At 38.9% G+C, this 23,788-nt stretch overlaps 1 long non-coding RNA gene across 1 annotated transcript; it reads left to right on the top strand.

The window, feature by feature from the left end:
- The first annotated feature begins 8,667 nt into the window (after positions 1–8,667).
- On the top strand, positions 8,668–21,656 carry LOC132651223 (uncharacterized). Its single transcript, XR_009589026.1, has 4 exons — positions 8,668–9,160; positions 11,480–11,521; positions 15,430–16,177; positions 21,508–21,656. It is a non-coding gene; the product is annotated as an uncharacterized LOC132651223 (long non-coding RNA).
- The last annotated feature ends 2,132 nt before the right edge of the window (positions 21,657–23,788 follow it).

The raw sequence follows: 23,788 nt of genomic DNA, 5'->3' as shown, positions 1-23,788 counted from the left end.
CTGAACTCCATTTGGAAAAATTAAAAATTCACATTAGCTAAAATAATCCTATACAATGAAAGAACTTCTGGAGGTATTAACATCTCTCATTCCAAACTTTACTACAGAACATTAGTAATAAAAACTGCATTATACTGGCATAAAAATGGAGAGGTTGATCAATTGAATTAAACTGAAGACCCCCAAAATAAACCCACACAGCTACAGACACTTGATATTCGACAAAGAAGACAAATCTATAGAGTGTGTGTGTGGGAGGAACTTCAACAAAAGGTGTGGGGCTAACTGGCTGTCTGCATGTGGAAGAATGCAAATATTTATGCTGAATAAAACTCGATCTAAGTGGATGAAAGACCTCAACAAACAATGAGATACATTAAGTCTAGCAGAAGAGAAAATTGAAATAGCCTTGAATATGTCAGTGCAAGAGGCAAGCTTCTGAACAGAACACTAACATCTCAGGCTCTAAAAATAAGCAATTAATAAATGGTTCTTCATGCAACGGAAAAGCTGCAGGTCAAAGGACAGTGTCAAGAAGACAAAATGGCACCCTACAGAATTGGAAAATATATTCAACAACTCTACTTCTGACAAAGGGCTAATAACCAAAATACATAAAGAACTCAAGAAATTAAACACCAGCAAACCAAATAAGCCAATTAAAAATTTGGTACAGAACAAAATACAGAATACTCAACAGGAATTTCTAATGGCTGAGAAGCACTGAGATTCCATCTTACACCTGTCAGAAACTACAATCAGGAACTCAGGAGACAGTATATGCTGGCAAAGATATGGAAGAAGAGGAACACTCATCTGTTGCTTGTGAGGATGCATACTTGTACAACCACTGTGGAAATCAGTCTGGTGGTTTCTCAGCAAATTGAAATAGTCTTACCTCAAGACCCAAGCAATCCTTCTCCAAAAGACTGTTGTCCAACTATGTCTGTAGCAGCTTTATTTATGAGAGGCAAGTATCTGGAAACAACTTAGATGTTCCTCAACCACAGAATGAATACATAAAATGTGGTAATTTTACACAATGAAATACAACTCAGGTATTACAAACAAAACACGAGACAAGATTGGGTATGTTCAGGGTGGTATTCATGGGACTCCTGAGTGTCTATGGGGTGACCCTAGCTGAGACTATTAGCAATAGGAGATATGCAGCCTGAAGTGGCCACCTCTTATAGCCAGCTTTGACTTCCAGTGGAGGGATGGGGACAACAACATGCAAACAGATGATAGAGATTATAGCAATCTTTTCTAACAGGATAATGACACAGGCCTGAAGAGTTTCTATATTCTTGAGGTAAAACTGTAAAAGCATACTGCTTGCCTTGCCAACTGGAAGCTAATTGTCCCTGATAGTCCTTATGTACATGAACTGAGAACAATGCATTTCTTACAACAACAGCTGCATACCGTGTATCAGATGTGTTAATTGGTTCAAGAAAGGAAGAAACATCTGGTTCAGCAGCTGTAATCAGAGTCACTACCTGATTGAGTTTCAGATTATCAGCTGTCATTCTCCTAGGTCCATCTGTCGAGCTGAATAAGAGCATTAAAGGTAGATGTATTGAGAAACATATTCCAGTATGTCTCAAGCTTTTGATGGTGGAACTAATTGCTGCTATTTATTGACAAATGTGATACTTTTTACGTAGTATTCATTGGCACGGAAATTAAAATCTGTCATTTATCATTTTCAAGCATGATAACTCTCACTCTGTTCTAACCTGCATAACCTGCTTAAGCTCTATCGCCCCTCCATTGAGACCTATTTTAGTTCTTAGCATAACTGTAGCTCCTTTGTTAACAACTACTGAATCTTTAGCATATCAGAAGCCATTTTGCCTCTCTGTCTCCATGTTGATCATAAGGTGAAACTAAGTTCAAGTTCTAAGGCCCCCTACATGCCTGAGACCAGAATACAATTCAATAGTTCGATAATTGCTGCTTAGAATAACACAATAGATGATAAATGCACGTTGTGCTTGAGTTAAAGATAAATGAATGTTTTTTTAGGATTAAGAGCATAACATCCAGCAATGTAGCTGGAAAGGTCCTAAGAGCTCCCCTCCCTAAATTCCAGCCAATTACCTTAAAACGTTTTGTCTAGATACAATATACTTGGAACAAATACTTAGACCAAAATTGATTATGTTTAGCTAGTTAAATGTAATAATAATGTAATGCTATCTCATCTTGTCTCCTCCACCTGGTTACCTGGTTGTCACCTGACTATGGCCTTTTGAATAAAAAAGCCTGCCTTAAAAACAAACTGGCATTATAGTCTGGCTCCTGATTCCAGATTATGGCCCTGACTGGTCAGTTTTTGTTTAGTATTCAATAAACTTTCACTAGTCTGAGTTTGGTGTTTAAGTGGTTAGTGAGTGGCTATTCCTGAACACATAACAACTCCACAAGTCCAGGTGCCAATGTGAAAATTCGGCTACTTTTTATGTAATATACCCCAATTACACCTTCTCAGACTGGGTAATACCATTGGACCACTGGACCTATTGTAATTTGGGTATTGACCAAAACTCTATTAAGCACCTGACATCCAGAGGCTCCTGCTTTATGTGAAGTGCTGTAATATTTCTTGGTATCTCCAGGAATCCATATTAATTAAGAACTAGCATAAAATAGATACAAGAAAGATTGATTTTTTTTTTCCTTTACCCTGGGGTGAAAGTACTCTTGTAAAAGGTAGTAGGTCCTTCTGCGGAAGGACTGCAGAAAGGCTAAAAGTAAAACTTTTAGGGGATTTGTCAGGCTCCTTCTTCAGGAAAACCTTGTAGTCCCTTCATTCAAGAGGTTCTGGATTCATTCACCACTATCCCCCACACTTAAAATCCATTCCTCATATTTCAGTTTGCCATCACACAGTTTTTTAAAGCAATTTACCACATTGAATTTTTGCACAAGGTAATAAATTCCTTTATAACATGAACTGAAGCAGTTAGCAAAGTTTTGCTTAAGGTGTTTTTATACATCACTAAACTTGGTAGCATTAGTGCACTTTTAGAAAAGTTCCTAAGTGAAAGCACAATACATAATACTGTACATTTACACATGCTTAAGCTTGTTTAAATAATTAAGCTTATGGTGTCTTTGCACAAGGCAATGACAGCCACACGTGGAAGGCAGAGGCTATCTTGTTTAACACATATCTTTCACATTTCTGTGAGTTATGAGAATCAAATTTATGTTGTCATGTTTGCACAGCAAGAACATTGATTATCTAGCTGCCATACATATCACCTTGCTACAGAACTACTGCTTTCTGTTCTTGTCTTCAAAAATTGTGTAAGAATTAATTAAAAAGTAACAGAGCAATTACTATTGCACAGGAAATGAAGACATCAAATTTACACAAGTAATGTTTATTGCTTATTATTTCAATTAAGGACTAAAATAAAAAGAACAAGATATAGAAGAAAATTATGGGGATCTGTTCAAATAAAATGCTTGATTATTGGCTTGCCTTTACATATGAGAAGATTGATTCTTGGCCTATTCTTGTTCCCTGAGGAATTTCAGAGTGAATGCTCCATGGACTTTAAGATTCGTTATAAGAAAGTGCAGAGGAGGGTAATCCAAGATGGTGGTGACCAACCCACACCAGATTTGAGGGGCACAGGATCTGAAATGACAAAATTGTTGAGCAGAGGGGCAGCTGAAGCAAGAACATCAACTCTGAGGCTTCCTGAGTGATGTGCCAGGGAAGATTGTTTAGGGGGGTATTTGAGGAAAGTGGGTGGAAGGGTGGGACTGGGAAGAGAGGAGGGAGTGAAGGTTTGAGTGAGATGTAAAATGAACCAATCGATAAATTAATGAAGAAAAATATAACAGACCCGTTGTCATCAAAAGTGACAAGATCATGAAAAAGATGAGGAAACTGTTCCATATTGAAAGAGACTAAAGAGATAAAGAAACAATGCACCACTTAAATGTACTAACTTCTTTTGACATTTATGTGAGTAATAACATAGTCAACAAAACCCAAATTAAGTGGGATACTGTGTCAATATGAATTAGCTGTTTTGATAACTGCACTGTCATTACATAGGATAATGTTCTTTATTGTATAAAATTGACACTAAACCATTCAGAGTGACAGGGCATCAGGTCAGCAGCTTCCTCTCAAAAAGTCTGATGTAAAACAGTAATTAACTGTGTACCATACTTGGAACTTTTTTCAAGTTTGTTATTGTTTCAAAATTGTTGTAGGGGAAGCTGGGCATAGTCTTTAACCCCTGCACTTGAGAGGCAAGGAAGGAGGATCTCTGTAGTTTCAAGACCAGCCTGGTCTACACAGGGAAGCCCAGGACAGCCAGGGCTCTGTAGAGCAAATTTGTCTCATAACAAAAATAAAAACAACTAAATAAAATTGTTGTAGGTGGAAGAACAATGTAACTAGAAACTGAACAAGATTTAAAACAAAACCGATTCTCCACACTAGCATTCTGAGTAAGACAATGTTTGTAAGAGACTGACAAGTGAAATGACGTGACATTTTGGAGCAGCAGGAAGATTCTCTAAGTACAGCACAATGTCTTCTTTTTTTTAGCCTGTGTGTGTGTGTGTGTGTGTGTGTGTGTGTGTGTGTGTTCATGATGCCAGTGAAGCATGCATACTAGGGAACACATAGGAAGGTTAGAAGACAACTCTGTGCAATCACGTCTTGCCTTCCACCTTTTCATAAATTCAGGGATCGAACTCAGTTCTCCAGGCTTCCCCAGCAAGAGCCTTTATCTGCTGAGCCATCTCACCAACCTACAAGCGATTCTCTTGAGTGACCTCAATTAGGCAGTAGTGAGAAAAAATGTGAACGATTCCTTCTCTTAAACAAATTCGTAGGGATAAATAAACAATAAAAAGAGATGAGTAGAACAGCAGTACTCTAGTGCTACCAACGACCAACAATCAGCAAAACAACCTAAGCACCTCCTGAGACAAGGGGGTACAGGGCTGGTAGCTAAAATTCCTTGCAAGTATAAAACTGGAATTACCATGAAATAAAAGCGCTTCCCCAGCTCTACAGTAACCTTGTTATTACATCCTGATTATCTAGACATAGCAACCCAAAGAAATACAAATAGGAAAATAAGTCCGCATGAACCCTGTATACTCCTGGTTGTGCAAGTTCATCAAAGTATAAACAGCAATGTATATACCAAACTGTGTCTTAAGAAGAATTCTCTGATGGAATAAAGAGAACAATCAAATCACTTGAAAGCTAAATGAGAGAGAGCACCTGCAGTGGTTGGCTGGCTGTCTTAAGAAGAGTCATTTCATTTTGGAATGCCGGCACATATGTCCTGAAACAATAGTCCTAGAAATGTTTCAAGGTGCAAGGATCCTGTGGCCTTTCCAAGCAGCAAGTGTTCATTCCACTGGGATGTCCAAGCCCCCCTCCCCCGCTGCCCCAGGCCAGGCAGGAGGCAACACCAGACTCTCTGCACTTCCTTTCCTGGAGGCCTGGCCCCAGCATCACTCTTCCTCAGGATGCAGGGCGCAAGTGTATCCCTAGGAACTACACACAGTGTGCTCCCGCCCTCCCAACCACTGCGGCCAGAGTGCACAGTCCCGGGTACCAGCAGTCAGCACAGAAGCTCTTGTCTGAATGCAGGCAGGCTCTCCCGACCCGCTCAGCCCCCGGCTGCAACGCCGCGGTCTCTCCCCGCGACCGCCATCCTGCGGGTCCCTCACACACGCCCACAGCCAGCCACGCTCGGCTGCACCGCGATGGCTGACACCGGTGAACCCGCTGCTTCTCCACCGCGGGACCCACCCCTCTCACTTCCCCACCTCCCAGCAGCTATGCCTGCCCCAGCAAAGCCCACTGGACAGCTGCCAGGGTCGGAAGGGAAGCCCAGGGCAGAGGAGGGGGGCGGAGCACGGGGGAAGGACAGAGGCAGAGCCCGGTGAGGGCGGAGGAAAGGAGGGAGGTGGGGCCCGAGGGGCGGAGGCGGAGCTCAGGGGAGGAGGCGGAGCCCGGGGATGGAGGTGGAGCGCGTGGAGGCGGAGCCTGGGTGGGCGGAGGCGGAGCCCAGGATGTGTCCGCCCCACACCCTTACCTGGTTTCTTCTGGTCTCAGCCACGACCGCCGCCACCGAGCCCGGGAAGCGGATTCCCATCGCCGCCCTCACCGCCGCCGCCCACCAGGCCCAGGCGAGCTCAGCGATAACCCTTCAGCGTCTGTATTTATAGCGACGGCGCTTCCGTCACGCTTGACAATGGAGGAGCGCTCTGCGGCTGCGCCTGCCCCTACCCCGCCCCACCCTCAGAGGGCTCGGCCCTTAGGTTCCTCCGAGGCTGCTCGGACACGCTGCTAGGGAAGTGGGCGGCCTGGAGCATTCTTGCCACCAAGGCTGAGCTCTTAGAGGCCGGGCCTCTGCTTCAACGCCCGCCTCCCCTATTCTTTATTCTCCTGGAGCGGGGGTCTTTCCTTCCGCCTTCTCTCTCCCTTTTGCTGTAGGAGGATAAGGGCGTGGAGGGACGCGGGGTCACTTGCAAAGTTTGCTCTTTTCTGCTGCCTGCTTGCCACTGGCCGCGCAGCAGAGATTCTCCCGCCCTCGGCTGGAAGCTTGGAATTTGCACGGCAAGGCTTTCTGGCTGCACGTTTCCTGTTTATGTTGTGCAGATTGGGATTTTAGAAACATGCCACCGAGCGGGCGGGGGAGGAAAAGACTTGCGCAATCTTCAGAGGCGCCTACGGTTTCTGGGATTCCTTGCCTGGGAATGTTCACCTTGGGCTTTCCTCTGAGTGCCCAAGAGAGTTGGGTTCCTCCTAGGAACAGGGCATCAGGGCATCCCTAGGATCCTCCTGAAATGTTCCTGTCGCTCCCCAGGGAGCCCTGCCCAGCTGAATTTCACTGATTTTTTTGTTTCAAAGCTCTGGTAGCTGAAATAGGTATTAACTTCCAAATTGCTCTATTGCAAAAGTGCAGTCAGATAAATTCATGGGGTTCTTTGTCCAGTCTAGAGATTATCCTAGTTGATTGAGTTTATTTTTTTATTTCTTTATTTTTATTTTTTTATTTCCATTAGTTACAATTTATTCACTTTGTATCCCCCCTGTAGCTCCCTCCCTCCTCCTCTCCCAATCTCACCCACTCTCCCCCTTCTTCATCCATGGCCCTCTAACAGTCCACTGATAGGGGTGGTTTTCCTCCAATTCATTCTGATCCTAGTCTATCAGGTCTCATAAGGACTGGCTGCATTGTCCTCCTCCGTGGCCTGGTAAGGCTGCTCCCCCCTCAAGGGGAGGTGATCAAAGAGCAGGCCGATCAGTTCATGTCAGAGACTGTCCCTGTTCCCAAAATATCCACTACTGATGTTTTCAGATTTGGCTGGCACAACACTTGGATGAGTTTACTTTGTCACTTCTTAATGATTATGAAGTTTTAGTAGTAGAATATGTATGCAAATTAAGACTGAAGTTTTCAGAAACTTTGGTTTAGAAATTATCTCAGTGAGGACATCATTTGCTGAGGGGTTTTATCCTTAATATATTGTATATGGTAGATGCCAATGTGCTTAGCACAACACCTAAACCTTCTTCTGCCAATGACTAGCAGAAAGCTAGTGACTAGAGCTGTGAACTCATAGAGTCCAAAGGGTCATCAGTTCAGCAGTGCCTTCAAATTTATCTCAAGCAATTGGCACAGTGAATTCAGGTGGCACTAACCGCTCTGGTGACTGCAGGGAATTTGAAACTCCTCCAGAACTCCTCTCATCCAGGAAGGGTTTGGATGAATTCCTCCGCAAAGGTTCCTGGGTGTGTCTGAGCTTGGAAGCATCTCTGGAGAGGAGGAGGGGGTCTCCATTTCCTCACCCTTAGTGTCTCTCATCATCTCTCTGTGCAGGCCTGACCTGGGCGCATTTGCCATTTATAAAACCATGAGGGTGTGCAGTTCTGGCCTGTGGTCTCCTTAAATGGCATAATCACTATGACAATATTCTCTCCTATTCTAATCTGATTACTATAATCCTAGAGAAACTTGTTTTTTTTTCAGAAGTCCCAACCCAAACGTGAAGTTGTTGTCATATGCAGCCAATATGGGGGAAGGGGATTGGGTGGAGTGGGTAGGGTGTGTGTATGTGTGCTCAATGCAAGATTTTTTTGCCTGATAAGAAACAGAGAATTCAGAAAACCTCACCGCTGGCTGGGGAAAGCAGTGGAAGTTGATTGCTTTGTTTTCAATGGCTGAGTATTATCATTTGTGTAAATGTGCCATGGTTTCTTTATCCATTCTTCAGTTGTGGGACATCTAGGTGGTTTTCAGACTCTGGCTACTACAAATAAAACTGCTATGAATGCAGCTGATTAGGTGTCCTTCTTGTAGAGGCTTTTTTGGGTATATATCCAGTAGTGGTATACCTAGGCCTTCCTAATTTTCTGAGAGAGCCCCAGATTGTTTTCCAAAGTGCTTGTAAAAGTTTACACTCACACCAGCAAGGAAAGCATGCTCCCCTTTGTCCTTATCCTCACCAGGATGTACTATAACTTGAGATTTTATCTTAGTCGTTCAGACTGGTATGAGATGGAATCTCAGAGTCCTTTTGATTTGCATTTCTCTGATGATGAAGGAAGATGAGCATTTCTTTAAGTGTTTCTAAGCAATTCAAGATTTCGATGTTAAAAATTCTTTGTATACTTCTGTGCCAATTATTTAATTGGGTCATTTTTATTGGAGTTTGATTTCCTCGGTCCATTGTATAGTTTGGATATTAGCACTTTGTTGAAAATAGGATTGATGTGTTCTTTTCCTAATGTGTAGACTGACATTTAGTTTCATTGATATTGTTTCCTCCTTATAGAAGTTTTCAGTTTCATGAGGTCTCATTTATTAACTTTTGATCCTAGAGCCTGATCTGTTGGTGTTCTGTTCAGGAAGTTGTCTCCTGTACCAATGAGTTCAAGGCTCTTTCTAGCTTTCTCTTCAACAGATTTAGTGTGTCTGCAGTTATATTGAGGTCTCTGCTCCACTTGGATTTGCTATTTATTTCAGGGAGAAAAATATGTATCTATTTGCATTTTTCTACATGCAGAGATACAGTTAGACCAGCATGGTTTATTGAAGAGGCTGTCTTTTTCCATTGTACGGTTCCGGCTTCCTTGTCAAAAATCAATTGACCAAAGGTATGTGGGTTTATTTCTGGGTCTTTGATTCAATTCTATTGATCAACCAACCAGACTATCTCTATGCCAGTACCATGCAGTTTTTATTACTACTGCTGTGTGTTGTAGCTTGAAGTCAGGGATGGCGATAACTGCAGAAGTTCTTTTATTGTATAGGATTGTTTAAGCTGCTCTGTTTTTTTATTATTATTATTCCATATGAAGTTTAGAATTCTTCTTTCAAGGTCTGAAAAGAACAGTGTTGGTATTTTGATGTGATTATATTGAATGTGTAGATTGCCTTTGGTTAGATGACCATTTTCACTATGTTAATCTTATGGATCCAGGAAATTGGGAGATCTTTCCATTTTCTGACATCTTCATTTTCTTTCTTCAGACCATTGAAGTTCTTTTCATGCAGGTCTTTCACGTATTTGGTTAGAGTCACACCAAGATACATTATTGCATTTGTGGATATTATGAATGGTGTAGTTTCCTTAATTTCTTTCTCAACACATATGTCCCTTATGTACAGGAGAGTTACAGATTTTTTTAAATTAATCTTGTATCCAGATACGTTGCTGAAGCTGTTTATCAGCTGTAGGATTTCTCTGGTGGAATGTTTAAGGTTGCTTACATACACTACCACCTCCTCTGCAAATAGCAATATTTTTACTTCTTCCATGCTGATTTATATGCCCTTGATCTCCCTCAGTTGTCTTATTGCTCTAGCTAGAACTTAAAGTACTATATTGAAGAGGAACAGAGAGAGTGGGTATTCTTCTCCTATCCCTGAATTTAGTGGAATTGCTTTGAATTTTTCTACATTTATTTATTTTCTACAATATTTCTACAATTATTTATTTTGATGCTTGCAAACAGCTTGCTGTATATAGCCGTTATTATGTTTAAATATAGACCTTGTATCTTTTTATCTCTCTAAGACTTTCATTATAATGGGATGTTGGATTTGGTCAAACATATTTTCTCCATCTAATGAGATGACCATGTGATCTTTTTCTTTAATTTTTTAATATGGTGGATTATAGTGATGACATTTTTTATGTTGAACCATCCCTGCATCCCCGGGATGATGTATATGATGTGTTCTTGGATTCAGTTTGTATTTTATTGAGTTTTTCGCATGGAAGTTCATGCATGAAATTGGTCCGGAATTATCTTTCTTTGTTGGATCTTTGTGTGGTTTAGGTGTCAAGGTGACTGTGGCCTCATAAAATGAATTTGGCAGTGTTCTTTCTGTTCCTTTTTTGTGGAACAGTTTGAAGAGTATCTGTATTAATTCTTTTTTGAATGCCTGACAGAATTCTGCACTAAAACCATCTGGATCTGTGCATTTTTTGGTTGGGAGATTTTTGATGATTCCTTCTATTTTCTCAGTGGTTATTAGACTGTTTAAACTTTTTCCTGATCTTAATTTATCTTCAGTAGGTGAAATCTATTCAGAAAATCAATTTTATTTTGCTTTAGATTTTTGATTTTTTTTTGTAATACAGGCCTTTGAAGTAAGTCCTAATGATTTTTTTTATTTCCTCATTGTCTGTAGTTATGTCCCCCTTTTTGTTTCTGATGTTGTTTATCTGGATACTTTTCTCCTGCCTTTCAGTTACTTTGGCTAAGTGTTTGTGTATTTTGTTGATATTGTCAAAGAACCAGTTTTTGTTTTATGGATTCTTTGTATCAGTCTCTTTGTTTCCAATGTATTGATTTCAACCCCAAGTTTGAATATTTCCTGTCAACTGCTCCATGTTGGTGTGTTTGCTTCCTTCTGTTAGAGAGCTTTTAAGTGTGCTGCTAAATTATTAGTATTGGATCTCTCCAATTGCTTTAGGAAGGCACTTCATTTATCAAAATGATGTAAGCTTTTCTATTAGCACTGCTTTCATTGTGTCTCATAAGTGTGGGTATGTTTTGCCTTCATTTTCATTGAAAACTAGAATGTCTTTTTTTTCTTCCTTTGTTTCTTCTATGATCAAGTGTTTCTCTTGTTGTTGAAGTCTAGCTTTAATCCATGAATGTCTGATAAAATTCATGGAGTTATTTCAATCTTCTGAGTCTTCTTTTGTGACTGATTATATGGTCAAATTTGGAGAAGGTTTCATGAGCCGCTGAGAAATGTTCTATAGACAACTGGTAGGCCCATTTGATTCAAGATGTTTGTTAGTTTCTTTTTTCGCCATTTACTTTCTGTTTTGATGATCTGTCCTTTGGAGAAAGTCGGTGCTGACGTCTCTGACTATTAATGTATGAGATTCAGTGTGTGATTTAAACTTTAGTAATATTTCTTTTATGAATGATGATATCCTTACATTTCCATCACAGATGTTCATTATTGAGAGGTTGTAGTGGTGGATTTTTCTTTCGGTAAGTATAAAGTGTTCTTCCCCATCTCTTTTGATTAATTTTGATTAAAAACTTATTTTTGAGACATGAAAATGGCTACTTCATCTTGTTTTTTGGGTCAATTTGCTTTCAAAACCTTTTCCAGCCCTATACTCTGAGGTAAGGTTTATCTTTATTCATCATTATTTTTTAAAACACCTAAAAACAGTCTCTGTCTAGTATCCCTAATGACCTATCAAGGCACACACTCAGAAGAATTCTCTATAAGACAATACACAGCCAACACCCTTTCCTAAGATCCAGAGATGAAAATAAAAGTGAAGAAATTAAACACTATAAACCAAAAAAATAGACAAGTCCAGATAGCAACAGCTAGAATCACAATCATGCCAAATCCAGATAACTAAACACCAGAGTGAAACCAAAATCATTAACACCATGACACCAAACCACCACAACCATCCTAGAGGAAATCAAGGTTATAACAGAGGATATGGGTAAAACCTCAATGATGTCTGTGAAAACAAACAAAAAAGTGAAATAAAACACTGAAGATAGCTGAAGATATTTTATTACAAAAGGAATCAATAAAATTAAAAACTGAGATGTGCCTAGAAATAAAAACTGAAGAAGTCTAACAAAAACTCAAGTGATAAGCCTCATCAACACAGTCCAAAACATGAAAAAGACATTCTCATAACTAGAGAAAATATTCTTTCTTAATTTCTCATCCATCAGATTCTCTGTTTACTGATTTTACTGAGCTCTTCAATCTATTTTTTGGTGAGTTTTGTGCAGAGTGAAAAATAGGGATCTATTTTAATTATTTTACATGCATACTTCCAGATTGACCACAACAATGTACTGAAAATTCTTTTTTTTTTTTCAGTTGTCAATGAAAGTATGCTGGACTTTGTGTCACTAGCATACAACATGAGAATTTTTCCCGTGCTGCAAATCTGTCTAAACAATTGTCTAGCTATATTTTAGGTAATTGGACTGGAGAATTCGATACTATGATGGAGCAGCTGAGAGTGGCCATTGTCACAGTAAATTCTACCAGAGTGGACGCAGGACTAGCCACAGGATTATCATCATGGATTGCTGCAGCCATGAATCATCTGAAGGAATGGGCGGGCATTGGAGCGTTAGCAGGCCTTCTGGTGTTGGTCTCCTTGGTTTGCCTGTGGTATATATGCAAGATTAGAGTCTCACAACAGCGTAATGCAGCCATGATCATTTAGGCCTTTACAGCCATTGAAGCAGGACAGTTTCCCTGAGCATGGTTGGCTACCATAAAAAGCTAAAATGTTATGCTCAGGATGCGAGGCTAAGCACTGCACTCAGGGTCAGCTGCTTTGGACCCAGAGAAGAGCATGTCTGATGCATGCAGGTTGATGCCCCAGGTCCCGCCTCTGAGAAAAAGGTATCGGTCGGGTCTGATGCTCTTTGGGTGGATGACACCTAAATGAACATCAGTACAAAGTCCCAATTTATTTCTAATATCAGAGATCAGACCTCTACTCTTGCCTGATGCATCTAAAACAAAAAGGGGGAACTGTAGAGAGCTGTGGAATGCTATGCCTTAAAGATGGAGCTGGTTTCCTGCCTTCCACCTTCCCGATGGTGAGTGCTCTCTGTCACGAACAATTCCACATTTGGCTAAGGCTGAGGATCTGGCTTGCTTCCATGTATGTGGACCTATCTGCATTGCCCACGTGGCACGCTGGGGTTGGCTACCCAGAGGCTATTTAAGCTGTGGGCTGGCTTTCCCCAGGGTCAGATGATTGTTCAAGGTTCCTGAATAAACTGCATTGAAAAAAAAACCCAAAAAAAACTTCAGTCTCTGAAGAAAGAAATGGAAGAAGATATCAGAAGAGAATTCTTAAAGAAATAATTCAAATGGCTGAGGAACATTTAAAGATATGTGAAAAGTCCATAATCATCAGGGAAATAGAAACCAAAAGTAGTTTGAGATATGGTCTAAAGAGAGTCACATGGCTAAGAATATTCAGACATTGCTAGTAGGAGTACAAACATATTCTGCCACTAAGGACATCTTTGTGGCTTTTCCACAGCAAGATGGGGATTGTTCTACCTCAAGAACCAGCAATACCACTCTTTGGCATATATCCAAAGAATGTTTCATCCTTCCATGGAGACATTTGTGCAAACATATTTATGTTGCTCTAATCAGCACTTCCAGAAATTGGATATAACCCAGATGTCCATCAACAGAAGACTAGATAAAGAAAATGTGGACATTTGCACAACAAAATGTTACTCAGTCATTTTACAAAGTAAATTATGAAATTTCAAAGTAAATGCATATCTACAGGTAAACTAGAAAAAAAATCAGTCTGAGTGTAATAACACAAGTTGAAAAATACAAATATCGCATGTATCTACTTACATCTTAATATTACTTGTAAAGTGAATGATAAGCAATCTATAGTACATAAAACCATGTAGGATACACACAGAAAAAAGGACTAGTGTCCGAGAAGAAGTAAATAGATCTCCCTAGGATAGGGCAATAAAATATTTATAGATGGAAAACGGGCTCATAAGAGAGAATCAGTTGGAAGTTGGGAGGCAAGGGGACATTAAGGAAAGTAATATGAAGAAAGACAGCTAAATTTAAATGTTATTTGAATGTTACTGTAGTAATCTAATCTAATTCCTAAGCAGAAGCAGAAGCTTCCTAAAATATATACATAACTGAAGGTGATCCAAACGAAAAAATAAAAGAGATTCCCAACAGGATGCCACTTGTCATCAAATGAGGATTCCAATACTTGGAATGGTTTATATCTACTTGAGGTGTTGGCCAAAGGAATCTTATGGGAATGCCTAAACAATGCAGACTTTTGTCAAGATTATAGTTTGCTCTCCACAAATGGATTGCAAGTCTTTATTGCTGAATACAGCACATAAACACCTCACTGAACATAGAGAAACTAAGCTGGTGTAGGTATATTTATCTATATCTAGGGAGATACACACGTGTGTGTGTGTGCAATTTGTATACATTTTTTAAATTCCAGTAACCAAAATTGTATAAGATTACACATAGGAGACATTATTTTGTTTGTTTATATATAAGAATTAACATTACATCATTTTTTTCACATTCCTACCTTCAAAGCTTCTTGCAGTTTTAGCTCTTTTGAAATTTTATGGTCCTGTTTTCATGAATGGATTTTACATAAGTTAGATATCAATTTTGATTTGCATTATATTGTTTATATTGTATTATAACAATAATATATAATACAAAATTATATCACTAGTAAGTATGATAAATAATATTTCAGTAAATTAGAAAAAGTATGGAGATGAAGTGTTTTTCTTTTTGTTTGTTGTTATGAGACAGATGGCTGAGTCCAGCCATCTCAAGACATGTGCTGCCAGGTTCGAAACTAAATTCATATTTACAGGCTCCAAAACCCACTCCAATTCTGATTCTTCAGGTGATTCATGTATGACTTTTAATCAGGAAATAGTGTAAAGATGAAAGTGGCTGATAATCTAAACTAAGCACACAATTCATAAATTTGTTGCCTGTCATGACTTATATTGACTATGAGCAGCTTTCCCCCTCTTTTGATCCTGTATAATTCTGAATTTGGTGCCAGACGTCCAGGAGGAGGTCTGAATGCAAAAGCTGAGTTGAGAACCCTGAACCCAGGTGTCCTGCATAAGGCTGAGTCACTAGTGTTTACTTTCTTGGTCAAAACCCCATGTCCCTCCTCTAATCCACTGATAAGGGATGTCTTCCTCCTCTATCTTACTGTAGCTTATCAGGTCTCATCAAAACTGTCTGGATCTACTTTCCCTGTTGCTTAGTTTAGCCACCTTGACTAGTGGAAGTGATCAAAGAGCTATCAAACTGGTCAAAGTCTGACTGCCCCTGCTCCCTTTCCTAGGAGAAATCAAATGTTCAAACTACTCTCACAACAGCAATCCAAAACAAACAAGCTGTTTTTGGATGAACTACAATTTTGTCTCAGACTCTGGTCCTCTCCAAAGTCACTGTGGACCATGATGAAATCGTACAGATTGTTGAAGAAAGAACCAAACATGTTTTTCACCCACATGGAGGAACCAGGTGTAGAGCCCCAGGGCTATGGGATTCCAAGAGTACATGGATGAGAGGAAAACAGAACAATAAAAAGACAGCAAATTCAGAGCAAGTCTGGCTACAGCAACAGAAATATCTCAGTACTGTGACCCTCAGATGTCTGGACTTTGCTGCAGTGTGTATGCTGGCCTCTCATGAGAACCATTGTGTATGCACAGACTGAGAGCCTGAAGCAACAGTAGGAAGCAGCTGTAGCATTCAAAGTCTTCTCTGATATTGTTGAGGTCTGAGCCTGTTCCAAGGCCTAAGCCAATAATCTCCTTGGATCTGCCTTGACGCAGGGGTCTGTCTCTGTGTAGTGAAGAACCTGACATGTCCCTTCCTTTGCTTTGCCTCAGCCTCCTCCTACAACCTGTGTATGCATCGATGGAGTTTCCTCTGTTCACTTGTGGTTATAAAGGAGAGACCAACACCTACATGGAGGCAGATGTTAACCTCGCTACATTTATTCCCATTTCCATCCCACTTGATCTATCACAATACCTCCATATCCTTTTTGACAGAAAACCAACTCTACTATGGAAGTTCGACCTGTGAGTACTTGCTTGAATGTGCTATGGTTGTTCTGGTTAAAAGATACTACATGACCTGCTAAACACATGTAATTCCATTGAGAATAATGAACTAGATACAGAACAATGTGAAAAACAGTTTCACATTTTTTTCTCCTTCATTGTGCCTCTGCAAACATTTCCACTTCTCATTGTTATGTATCCAGTGAGAAAGAAATCAGGGATAGAAAAAAGAACAACTTTTATGTCTGCCTCATGGTGTGTTTGCATGGTGAGACTTACATATTTTTGACACACTGACTGTAATATGTCAAGATAAGTTTCCATTCTTCTCAGGTCTATTTGGCCATCTAAATATCTTATGTTTGAATATCTGTTTCTTTCTAAAGACTTGGAGAGTTTCTGATAAAGTGAAATTGAATATCCCTATGTGCTCAGCACAAATATTAGAATCTCTGGTTTCATGTGTTCTGGCTTTAGTATCTTTAAAGTATCTCAGTGTTTAGACACTGTGGTGGTCATATTTATAACTTATTTATTTATAATTGATATTGTAATGGAGTGTTCTGAAATTCATGTCATTCATGCCTATATTCTGTCCTCTGCTTAGTTAGCTCTACTGACAAACAGTGTTCTCTGATTTGATTGGAGGTTTTATGATTTTCATTTCCAACCTTTCTATCTGTCTTTCTCCTCCCTCACAATCTCAATTTTGTCTTGTGATTTGTTTTTTCTGGTACTCAGTCTTTCTTGTGTACAGCTGTTTATTCTATCTCTCATCCAAGTTCTGGTGGAGAATGCTGATTCTTTTCTCAATGACCAGTTGAATTCATTGCTTGGTTCTGTCTGCTTTTCTGTTGTTCATCTCTTTACTTTCTGAAGTATTCATCTGCCATTTTATCTAAGAAACTCTGAGATAGGTTGTTGGTTATTTATGATACTGTGGAGGACTCATTAGGCTTTTTCATATTACTGTTTTTCAGTTAATGCTATAATTGGTACATATGTTCATTAAACATCAATTTGGAGATTAAGTTGGTCCTTTGCTGAAAAGTACCTTATTGAAACTTCAATATATATTTCCTTTCTGAGTAGGAAACAAACATACTAGCCTAAGGTCCTGGTAGTTTTATTATTATGGAGTATTTGAATAGAAAAAAAAAAAGAAAAAAACGCCCAGGAAGTCCAATTTATTCTGGAAGTAAAGAACTCTTTGGAATGCTTTTGCAAGATAGAGAAACCATAGTTTAGTAGCCCACTTCAGCCAGAAATAGAAGGAATCCCAACATAGGAGGAAGAAAAGAGCCCATCCTCAGAGATGGAGAAAAGACTGAATCATTAATTGACCGGTCTTAATCTAGATTCTGTTTGAGCTGTGATAGGTGGATCAAGTCTCACCTCCTTGAAGTTTAAATCATAGTTTTTAAAGTTTACACCCGATATACAAGTTCTTAATATCTTAACATGACCACAATCTATAATCTACACTGAAATTCTCACTGTAGGAAAAGCAGGGAACAAGTGTCTGTAAACAGTTGGAGTAGACTGATGTTTTATGTTAAGCTTGGGCACCAAAAAACAATGGTTCTGGGATAAAAAAAAAACAAACAGCCTTTCTTCTATCTGCATATGTAATGACAGATAAGATTTCAGCACAATGAGAAACATTGAAGTTTGTCTTCAGCAGGAATAAAAGGACATTAAAATTTTGATCCTGTAACTGTGAGAAGTCTAGCCAGTGCTTTCACCTGGTGGTTTCCATAGTATATAAGAACTCCACTGGTTAATATTTTAAAAATCTGAAATTTTAAACTCTTTAAGTCTCATTTTCACATACTTTAAACCACTTTCTCAGACATTTACAACTTGCATTTACATATCTTACATCCCATTTTTAGACATTCAAACTTTCCATCAACTTTAAAGTGTTTGTTTCCCCCATTGATGCATTTACCAGGAGAAAGAGTCATTTGATAACTGGGAAAAATGATTGAAAAGTAAGTTCTTTTAAGTGAAATAACCATAAAATATAAACTGTTAGGTATTAGTAGACTCAATTTGAATCTCATTTAAATCGAATTTTGTGAGATTAGATTTTTCAGTGTGAAGCCAGCAAGGTAATGCCTTCTTCAGCAGGGACTCTACATATCTGTAGAAAAGAACAAGGCCTGACTTTTGTGTATGATATGAACTGACCATGCAGCTGCAGCATTGTTCAGAGGAGCTGCCTAAAATTTCATAAATTCTGCTAAATTTCTATAGTGACAACCTGCTGTGAACATGACAAGAGCTCTGAGAGGGATAAATTTGAGCAGGACGTATAATCCAAATGGCCTCTATATCAGTCAAAATGACAGAGACTTACTGAATATGTGGGCACCCAAGCTGGGGTCCTCCATTGCTTTCTCAAAGATTTTGTAGTTAGCAGAGGTTGACAGTCTTTGGATGCCACACAGAACAACATGGTCTTCAGCTGCCACACAAGGCATCGTGACCCACCAAACATCAGACTTGTGAGGCCTGACTTAATTTTTATGGAAAAGTAACCTACCTTGGCCAGGCACAGTAGAACATTTAACTTAACAATGTCCAAATGTTGGGCAGGGATTTATTGTTGGATGAAGCATGTGACAATTCATGGTTCAGTTGTCATCATTATCACAGTTGAAATATCATCAAAGGAAAGGCCATTTCTGCCTATCTTAGCTACCAACTAAAGATGTCTGGCAGAGAAATCATTTTCATTACATTCCTTAAATCCATACTCAGCAGAACTCTATGAGGGCCTTGAAGGAAAGCATCTAACTTATTGCCATTTTTTTCACTTGAATATTTTTTATTAATTAATCCAATTTACATCTTGGTCATAGGTCCCACCCTCTTCTCCTCCAACTCCTACTCTCTCTACCATATATATCCTCCTCCACTCTTCTGTCCCCTACCTACACACCCCAGCCCCTGTAGTCTTATAATGACTGAGTTTGTGTTACTCCCCTGTGGCCAGTTAGGTCAATTCCATCAGGGCAAAGTGACCAACAAACATAAAATATAGTAATGTCCACTCCACTAACTAGTAGGCCAGCATGAACCCTAATCAGCACATCAGCTACTTCTATGTAGAGGACCTAGTTTGAGATCATGCATTGTCCTTGGTAGATGCATCAGACTCCTTAGGAAACTCTGGGCCCTATTTGATTGGCCCTGGTGATATTCTTGTGGTATCCCTGTCACACAAATATAAATGAATAAGTATACAGGTGTAACCAACTAAATTGATTCTTTAGTCTTTAGTATCACTTTTATGTGATTGAAAAAAACATAAGCCCTCGGCTCAAATGGAAAAAGATAGAATTTCTTCTATAAATTTGAATAAATTTGAGAGTCTGTGAATACAGTTTATGTTATCCCAAATTCCATCATACAATGTGGAAGCAGCTTCATGAATTTTCATAGTAACAATAAATAAAGAAAACTATAAATCCAATACATCACTGGAAACCTCAGAGAGGACATTAAACAGCAAAATGGGGCAAGTTATCATACAGGCCCAAGATGGCTATGTGATGTCATTCTCATCTTTTAGATTGGCAAAAGCCAGTAGAGTGCTGGGTTACTATATTCTAAAATGATTTTATTCATCAGCTATAGGATAGATAGATAGATAGATATAGAGATACAGATGCAGATATATATATATATATACATACATACATATATATATATATATATATATATATATATATATATATATATATAACTATCATCTTAACCACAGAGGTGTCCAAGAAATGGCTACTCAGGTAGCCCATGCTATGGTAATGAGCCTTTCAAACTACAACATTGCAATCTTACCACATCAATGAACTTTTTATAGCCAGTCTTTGCAGACACTGCTCTGTCCAGGAATTTTCATGTATATATGTATATATTCCTACAATTCAATATTTAGTATGGTATAATCCTTGAGGAAGACTAATTGTCTTTCTCTCGGTTTTTGGTAATTGCCTGCTTTTGCCTGGTAGATTCTCTCTTAACAGAACATCTAGCCACAGATCCCAGATTAATGTAGTAAAACCAAATGGAATTTCTTCTTGATGATGGCAGGTCAGAAGGCAGAATCCTTCCTTCAGTAGAACACAGTTGACTTTAGGCTAATGATTTCTGTTAAGCTCCCTCTATTAGGGTCACCCAGACTCTTATCTACCACAGGTTTTGAAAAAAAAAGCTTCTGAGGACCCATCCCCAAGTGCTGAAGGCTCTGTGTGACACAGTTCAACTAACCCACCTGCAACAAATTTCCACTTTGTCCCATTGTGAGCACTTTTGTACTGTCTTAATGTACTTGGTGTTTTCTTTTTCATATGCTACTTTAACCTACTTTTTCCCCCTGCCTTACCTAGGAAACTCTACTCATTCATTTAATCTGCAAGCTTAGAGAAACATCTTTCCTTTACTACTTTTTTAGTTTTTGTAAAGATTTATTAATTTTTACATTATGTTTATGAGTGTTTTGCCTACATGTTTGTTTGTGTGCCACTTATGTAAAGGTTCCCTTCAGAGGCCAGTGGAGGACATGGATCCCATAGAACTGTTGATACACACTATTCAAACCTAAAACTGGCTACTGTGACTTGAATCAGGGTCCTCCATAAGAGCAGCAACTAGTCATAACATATCATTTTTCAAACCCAAGAACACTATTTTGCACATGCTTATTTATTCTTATTTCATTTACTCAAGAGCTCACCTTCTTATATATATGTGAATACCACAGGTGTCCCTGGTGCCCAAAGATGCCAGAAAGGATCTTATGAACTGGAGCTAAACATGTTTCCAAGGCCACCCTGTGGGCACTGAGATGCTAGCTTTTATTCAAAGTGATCTATCTATAGATAGATGCCCGGGCATCTGTCTATACCACAAAGAGACACTTTACCACTAGTAATGCACATAAACTTGTTAGAATTTTCATAAGTATGAAATTGAATCATTACAAAAGAAAAGGGTAGGAAGCTCTTTTTTATATTCCTAGTGAAACCTTAGTGACTCCTCTGTAACCCAGTGATTCCATGAGCTGAAATGTCATAAGCACATATGTATTCAGTAGTCATAAGATACAAACAATTGATATTTAATGCACACAATGTACACCAAAAATATTTGAAACATTTAAACCTCTGAGAGTTTAGGAGCCGTTTGATGATGTTCCTGGGCTGTCATGAGCTTATTCACACAAGACTTACATGTCACAGGAAAAGTCAAAGGCTAGGATCTCTAGGTTCCTGTATTTGATAAAGACTTTTTTAGAAAAATGTACTGACAATACCCAACCTTTTGTTCCTCTGGTTTAGAGTGACTTGGAGAAACTATCAATATTTGCTGACCTTATACTTTGCCATTGAAGAGATAAATAAGGACTCAAACCTGCTTCCCAATATGACCTTGGGTTCCCACATCTACAATGCTTTTAATTCTAACAAAATAACCTTGGAGGACCCTCTGATATGGTTGTCTGGAAGGAGTGAGTATATCCCTAATTACAAGTGCAACACTCAATACAAACCTCTAGGAATCATTTCAGGAAACAAGCCGGAATTTTCTGCTGCAATTGCAACACTTTCAGAGCTCTACAATGTCCCACAAGTAAGTTAGAAACATATTTTAAGCACAATTCCATCTTAGACTTGATGAAAACAAACAAACCAACAAAAGAACAATAACAGAACAAACAAAAGAAAACAGAGAAGTGGATTATGTTTACTGTAGGCAGATTTCAAATAGCAGTGAACGAATTACTTTGATATGTTAATAGTTAACAGATGGCAGAGTGTGGCAAAATGCATGAACAGTTAGTTCTGGGAGTTTCTGAGCAGATCACTTAGTAGTATCCATGATTCTATCTCCAAACAATGGATGATGTACTGTGGATACTCAGTCTGCATTTGATCATAAGTCAAATTCTACAGCAAAGATACGTAACTACCCAATCTAGCATATATACATCTCAAAATTCCTACGGTTGTCAATACCTGACATATGGAAAAAGAAAGTTCAGGATATGTGACTAAGTTTGGAACAATGTTTAATGCCATCACCGATGAAAATCTTTGAAGGAATTAATGATCTCATTCAGGAAAGTTGATCTCAGAATAGCACCCACGAGACTAACCACTTAGCTGTATCATCATAATTGACTCTTGCCAGGCTACACTGAAGAAATGCATAGCATCTATCAGCACACATTACTACAAACAGAAAATGCCTGGTGAGCACAAGAGTCAGCAATAATCAAGATTAAAAAACCTACACGGTAACTCTCATTGTTATCACTCAGTTAAACAATTCATAATTGTAGTTTAAGCTAATGTAATAAAAAATAAAGACAATAATTTACATCTGTCTGAGTTTTGTCTCTATTGAGAGGGATGATACAATAACCCCTGGCAATGAGGCCCCAGGTAATCACAACTTGAATAATTTTAACTTGGGAAACTGAATCTCTGAAAACTGTTAGTCTCTTTCCATATTTGCTTTCCTAAAAGTGAAGGTTCTCAGAGGTGTTATGAGAATAGAAAATACCTGTTAATGCCTTCTGCAGTTTTCTCTACATCAGATATTCTTTTGCATTGTTATTGTAGCAAGAGAGATCTATCATTCCTTTCAAGCCAATGAACAGCTTATTGTTTACCTCTTGGCTGCTTCAGACACCTCAGTAACTTTGGAGCTTATGGTATTTGTAAAAGACTGTATTGCACCACATAATTTCGGGACAAGCTAAGAAGACATCCTCCTTAACAATAGTCAGTCCTTTAACCCTCATATTTGAATTATAAAATCACTTCCTCTTAAGGGTGATGATACCAAATGCCTGAAACTCAGAATCACTTTTTTTCTTTCTTTGCTTCCCAGGTCACATATGGACCATTTGATTCCATGCTTAGTGACAAAGATACATTTGCATTCCTTTATCAGATGTCTACTGAAGACAGAGGTCTAGCCCAAGGGCTGATCTCTTTATTGCTCCACTTTGGCTGGAAGTGGGTGGGGATCATTGTGTCTGATGATCAGAGAGGAAGGGAGTTTCTCTCTGACCTGAAAGTAAAGATGGTAACAGAAGATATCTGTGTGGCTTTTATAGAAAAACTCCCAGATAATTTGAATGTAAATGTAAACTATGATTATTGTTTGCAAAACTTGAAACAACATACTCAAGTAAATGTGAATTTATTCTATGGTGATATAGATGACTTGCTGTTCTGTGTAGACATTAGTATCTTTGTAACCAGAAAGAAGGTGTGGATTTTGGCAAAGCCACACTCGACATACTTAGAGTCTATAATAAATGAAAAGCATATTATGATAAACCTATTCAGTGGAAGCTTATCATTTTTAAAGAAGAGAACTATCCCTGGCTTCAAGCACTTTCTTGAGGCCCTTACACCCTCCCATTACCCAGGAGATGTTTACTTCTCTAAACTCTGGATTGACAAATTTAATTGTTCACCTCCTGCTTCGCAATGTGGAAATTTTAAACCCTGTCCTTTGAATAGTTCCCTAAAGACTAAGGATAAAATAAATGATATGATGTCTATTTCTGAGCCAAGCTATTCCTTATGGAGTGCAGTACATGCA

Source organism: Meriones unguiculatus (genome assembly GCF_030254825.1).
Source record: "Meriones unguiculatus strain TT.TT164.6M chromosome 13 unlocalized genomic scaffold, Bangor_MerUng_6.1 Chr13_unordered_Scaffold_41, whole genome shotgun sequence".
NCBI lineage: Eukaryota > Metazoa > Chordata > Mammalia > Rodentia > Muridae > Meriones > Meriones unguiculatus.
The sequence above is the reverse complement of the archived record's forward strand: the minus strand, read 5'-3'. Positions and strand labels throughout refer to the sequence as shown.